Source organism: Triticum urartu, chromosome 2A (genome assembly GCF_056163025.1).
Source record: "Triticum urartu cultivar PI428250 chromosome 2A, HENAU_Tu73, whole genome shotgun sequence".
NCBI classification, from domain to species: domain Eukaryota; kingdom Viridiplantae; phylum Streptophyta; class Magnoliopsida; order Poales; family Poaceae; genus Triticum; species Triticum urartu.
Window position 1 is genome coordinate 78453001 of NC_141874.1, and position 6469 is coordinate 78459469.

General features: G+C 46.4%; 1 pseudogene; it reads right to left on the bottom strand.

Moving 5' to 3' along the window:
• Window positions 1-5319: 5319 nt before the first annotated feature.
• Window positions 5320-6049, bottom strand: LOC147983889 (uncharacterized; annotated as a pseudogene).
• Window positions 6050-6469: the final 420 nt, after the last annotated feature.

Below are 6469 nucleotides of genomic sequence, written 5' to 3' on the forward strand. Positions count from 1 at the left end.
CTACGACAAACTGCATAAGATCATAGGTTCAAAGAAAAAATGCTCATCAAACTACCTTAGCTCCAAAGTGAGCCATCAAGTGGGATAACTTCTCATCCTGCTCTTGAGACTTCTTGCGCATCAGCTCAAGTTCCTTGTCGCGTGCAGCTTCAGCTTCTTCCTGTTGAGGAACACAATATTTCAAAAATTTCCTACGATCATGCAAGATCTATCTAGGAGATGCATAGCAACAAGAGAGGAGAGTGTGTCCACGTACCCTCATAGACCGAAAACAAAAGCGTTAAGTAACGTAGTTGATGTAGTCGAACGTCTTTGCGATCCAACCAATCAAGTACCAAACGCATGACACCTTCACGATCTGCACACGTTCAGCTCGGTGACGACCCTCGTACTGTTGATCCAGTTGAGGTTGAGGGAGAGTTTTGTCAGCACGACGGCATGATGATGATGATGATGAAGTTACCAACGCAGGGCTTTGCCTAAGCACTACAACGATATGACCGAGGTGGATATCTGTGGAGGGGGCACCACACACGGCTAAGACAACTGTCAACTTGTGTGTTCTAGGGTGCCCCCTGCCCCTGTATATAAAGGAGCAACGGGGGGGGGGGGGCAGCCTTAGGGCCCTCTCCTCTCTCTCTCATAAGGCCCATGTTGGCCCATTAGTCCCCCCGGGGTTTCCGATAACCCCCCGGCACTTCGATATTTATTCATTGACCCCGGAACTCATCCGGTCTTTGAATAACATCGTCCAATATATCAATCTTTATGTCTCAACCATTTTGAGACTCCTCGTCATGTCCGTGATCACTTCCGGGACTTCGAACTACCTTTGGTACATTAAAACACATAAATTCATAATACCGATGGTCATCAAACGTTAAGCGTGTGGACCCTACGGGTTTGAGAACTATATAGACATGTGTTGGGTCCTACGGTAGGGTGCGTTGACTGCAAATTAAAATTTCCCTACGTGCAGAACAACCAAGAACATGCTACGGGAGATGGATCATAGATCATTACCACTAGACGCGCAATGCCGTGCAGCGGAAGAAGAGTTGGGGCAACGCGTCTTCGTGGATCTTTTCCTCCTCGTCCAATCTCCCTCGAACAGCCAGTGGTCGGTTCCCACGTACAAGTTTGCCAGAGCGGCGCAAGTGCACCGCCTCTAACGGTATCCGCGCGTGCAGGAGGAACATCGTGCGGCGGACTGCTAGGTCCGATCACACTACCATCTGTGAGTGGAGGTGTCTATTCGCAACACATGCAAACCCTAGTGACAGCGCCAAAGCGATCAATCCCATGAGTGTGCGGCACCTCCACTTTATATAGGCGTCCGTCATGGGCTCAACACTTGGGCCTCGCACGGACCGTAAAGCCCATAAGTCTACTCGGCCACAATCCGAATACAACTCGGATCGCATCCGACTAGTGTCCTTTGATCCGACCTCGTAGGTTCCTTCCCTTAAGCGCGCGACCCCTTAGGTTCAAGCCGGCTTGGTCGTAGTTCAGATCACCTACGAACTGCATGGTTGGTAGCGGCCCGTAGCAAGGCATGCCGAACACCAAGCAGACTATGGAGCTGGTTAGGAGAACCTATACATCATGCTTCTGTTCCCTTTGCCACACGATGCATGTTGTCGGGCTCAAGGCGAGTCTGTCATCCTTGTGCTAGCCCGACCTCTTTCTTGTTCCATTAATGCCGACCATAAACCAGATTATCTCATAATCCTTGTCGCATGGCCATGCTTATCCTGGTCGGATCACACAAGGGGCCCAGAGTATATCTCTCCTGATCGGAGGGGCAAATCCCATATTGCTCGACCATGTCTCGCAGCATGGGTCTGGACAAGCCCGAAACCTACCTTTGTAACTACCCAGTCATGGAGTAGCGTTTGGTTGGACCAAAGCAAGTCTGTCATCATCCCGAGTACATGCGCCAGCTCAGGTCTTAGGGCATAGAACGTATGTTGTACTAGAGACTTACAGATGACATATCGCTGCGTCTCATAGTTGGGTCTGTCCGACTCGGACCTTATCTCAACTCGGATCCGACTATGTCGAATCTGACCAGATCCTTCCGAGTCCATATTATCCAGTTAGCATCCAATGCTCCATGGCTAGTGAGGCCAAGCCACTGACCGTGTCATATGCTAGTCTAGTCGGCTGCGCGTCCACACAACCCTTTCGACTAGGGACCTTTTTTAGGACAGTCATCATACAATGTATAGTACCACAAACAAGTCACGTACTTGCTGATACACATCATGGATAATGTCCAAGGACGATCTTTATTCATAAACACATAAGAAATATCATCATACATGATTGTCTCTAGGGCATATCTCCAACAGTCTCCCACTTGCACTAGAGTAAATCAAATAGACATCGAATGCCCATAGCTCTAACGTGCCCCTCATGTTTGGATTGTGGAAGCAGCTTAGTCAACGGATCTGCAACATTTGCATCCGTGTGAATTTTGCATAACTCAACATCACCATTCTTTACGATCTTTCGTATCAGGTGATATTTCAGATCTATGTGTCTAATCTTGTGGTGATCCCTCGGCTCATTGGCTTGCGCGATGGCACCAGAACCATAATTATCATAATAAAGGTCCAACGGTTTTACCGAGGCTGGGAAAATACCAAGATCATCTAGAAAGTTCCGGATCCAAACACCTTCCTTTGCGGCTTCACAAGCCGCAATGTATTCGGCTTCTGTGGTAGAATCGGCCACCGTATCTTGCTTGGAACTCATCCAGCTCACTGCTCCTCCGTTCATGACATACACGAATCCCGACTGTGATCGACAATCATCTCTGTCGGTTTGGAAACTAGCATCGGCATAACCCCTTACGACGAGCTTTTCCTCACCTCCATAAACTAGGAACATCTCTTTAGTCCTTTTCAAGTACTTCAAAATAGTCTTTACCGCTGCCCAGTGACTCTCACCTGGGTTGCCCTGGTCTACTTGTTAGGCTTATTGCAAAAGCAACATGAGGCCGTGTACATATCATGGCAGACATGATGGATCCAATTGCTGAGGCATACGGAATCCGACTCATCCTGCTTCGCTCATCAAATGTCGAAGGACTCTGAGTCTCGCTTAGCCTTATACCATGTGAGACAGGCAATAACCCTTTTTGGCCTCACTCATGTTGAACCGCTTCAACACTTTATCTATGTACATGCTTTGGCTCAAGCCGAGCAGCCTCCTCGATCTATCTCTATAGATCTTGATGCCTAAAATGTAAACTGCCTCACCAAGGTCCTTCATTGAAAACTTGCCATTCCATGATTCCTTGACTGAGTTCAGCATCTAAACAGCATTTCCGATCAGTAGTATGTCATCCACACACAAGATCAAAAACACAATCAAGCTCCCACTTAACTGCTTGTATAAACAAGCGTCCTCATCGCTTTTGATGAAACCGAGACCAGTGACGACCTCATCAAAACGAATGTTCCAACTCCAAGATGCTTGCCTCAACACATAAATGGATCTCTGGAGCTTGCATACTTTACTAGTTCTAGTCGGATCGACAAAACCCTTGGGCTGTATCATATACACGCCCTCGGTTAAATTTCTATGAAGGAAAGCCGTTTTAACATCCATCTGCCATATCTCGTAATCGAAATATGCAGCTATAGCTAGTACGATCCTCACCGACTTCAGCTTCGCTACCGGCGAGTAAGTCTGGTCATAGTCAATTCCTTGAACTTGTCCATAACCTTTAGCGACAAGCCGAGCTTTGTGGATCTGACCATTTCCATCCACATCGGTTTTCTTCTTAAAGACCCATTTGCAGCCAATGGCCTTTACGCCAGGTGGCGGATCAACCAAGTCCCAGACTTGATTTTCATCCATGGACTTTAACTCGGATCTAATGGCCTCTAGCCATGCCTCGAAATTCGGGCTCACAATCGCTTCCGCATACGTGGCCGGCTCGTCGCTTTCTAGCAAAAATACATCACGTACTCTGCACAATCTTTCCAACCTTCGTGGTTCCGGTGCCACTTCCACTACGGGTTCCCTGATTGATGGCGGTATGATCTCATCACCCACCGAGCCATCCCTGAGTGGTACTCGAATTTCTTCAAGTCAGACCGTCCTCCCGACTGAGAAACTCTTTCTCAAGGAAAACCCCGTTCCGAGCAACAAACACTTTGTTCTCTTCCCGGTTGTAGAAGCTATATCCCAATGTTTCCTCGGATATCCCACGAATATGCATTTGTCCGACTTGGGTGTAAGCTTGTCTGACACAAGTCGCTTGACAAATGCTTCACAACCCCAAATCTTTAGAAAAGACAAACTGGGAGTCTTCTCGGTCCACATCTCATGTGGTGTCTTATCTACGGATTTTGATGGTACCCTGTTAAGTGTGAAAGCTGCAGTTTCTAGAGCATATCCCCAGAATGACAAGGGTAAATCCGATTTTCTCATCATAGATCGAACCATGTCCAACAAGGTACGGTTCCTCCATTCCGACACACCATTTCTCGGTGGCATACCTAAAGGTGTGAGCTGCAGTACTATACCTCGGCTTTTCAGATGATCATCAAACTCCTGGCTCATGTACTCACCTCCACGATCAGATCGGAGAAGCTTTATAGTCTTGCCGAGCTGATTCTCAACCTCGTTTTGAAACTCTTTGAACTTTTCAAAAGTTTCCGACTTGTGCCTCATCAAATAGATATATCCATATCTACTCAAGTCATCAGTAAAAGTTACGAAGTACTGATAGCCACCTCTGGCAGTTGTGCTCATTGGTCCACACACATCACTGTGTATCAGTTCCAACAGCTCGGATGCCCTCTCGCAACTCTTTGCGAAAGGAGACTTAGTAATCTTGCCGAGCAAGCATGATTCGCATGTCTCGAACGACCAGAAGTCGGAAAAAGTTAGGAGTCCATCATCATGGAGCTTCTTCATGCGTTTCAGACTAATGTTTCCAAGCCGGCAATGCCAGAAGTAGGTTGGATTTATCTCATTAGGCTTATGCCTCTAGACATTCATGTTATAGACCGGTTCCTATTCTAGATTCAATATAAATAACCCATGAACAATGGGTTTATAGCCGTGGAACATACCATTCAAATAAAACGAACAACCATTGTCCTTTAAATTGAATTCATAACCCTGACTCACTAAGAATGATGCAGAAATAATGTTCTGACTAAGTGCAAGAATGTAATAACAATTATTCATTTCCAAAATAAATCCAGAAGGAAGCTGGAGCTGCATCGTGCCGACCTCCAACGCAGCAACTCTTGCTTTGTTGCCGACTCTGATGTCAATCCCCCTTGTGCCACACGCCTAGTTCTTACCAGCCCCTGCATTGAGTTGCAAATATGAACAACCGATCTTCTATCAAATACCCAAGAGCTACTAGGTATGTCAGCAAGGTAAATGTCTATAACATATGCAACAAGTGTACCTTTGCCTGAAGCAGCATTCCCGGCCTTCTTGCCAAGCTCTGCAAGACACTTGCTACAGTTCCTCTTCCAATGATCAGTTTCCTTGCAATGATAGCAAATGGTCTTTGAGTCCGGTCCAGATTTCGGTGCAGCGGCAGAGGTTGCCATCTCCGTGCCCTTTGCCTTAGTCTTTTTCCTGGACCAACTCTTCTTTACTTAGCCGATTTCTGCACCATCAACACTTGATGTGTGCCTTTCTTAATATCCTGCTTTGCCACTTTGAGCATCCCATGCAATTCAGTGAGCTTCTTATCCATGCCATGCATATGATAGTTCAAGATGAACATCCCATAGCTAGGCGGAAGAGAACCTAGAACTGCGTCAGTAGCCAGCTCATCCAAGAGTGGGAAGCCCAAACGATCCAAAGCTTGCACATATCCGATCATCTTGATCACATGTGGGCTCAGTGGATCACCTTCCTTCAGCTTGCAATCCATCAAGGATAGCCAGAGGTTGAACCTTTCGGTCCTAGCCTGTGTCTGAAACATGCTCTTGAGACTCTCGATCATATCATAAGCCTCAACATTTTCGAAATGCTGTTGCAAATCGGGCTCCATACAAGCCAGCATCAGACAACTGATCTCTGTTTATTCATCAACGAGTTTCTGGTAGGCATTCTTAGACGTGGCACTAGCATTATAGGCAGGTTCCTCTGGAAGTGGATCCTCTAGAACTTGTTCCTTTTTATCATGCTTGAGAACAATTCTAAGATTTCTATACCAGGTGGTAAAGTTTGTTCCATTAAGTTTATGTTTTCCAGAATTGATTTCAATGCAAAGTTGGGTTGAGCAGGTGGTGCCATTGATCTACAATAGAAAATATGCAATCACTAAGCAATGTGTTTATGTAGAGTAATTCAAGCCTAAACAAAAATACTCCCACTGAAGTTGGCATCCCTCTACAAACTCTCAGTGATTTAGGATCTGACTAGTACATGCGACTAGTGAGCTTTAGCATCACTGCTAGACAACATGCCTATCCGGTAAGCA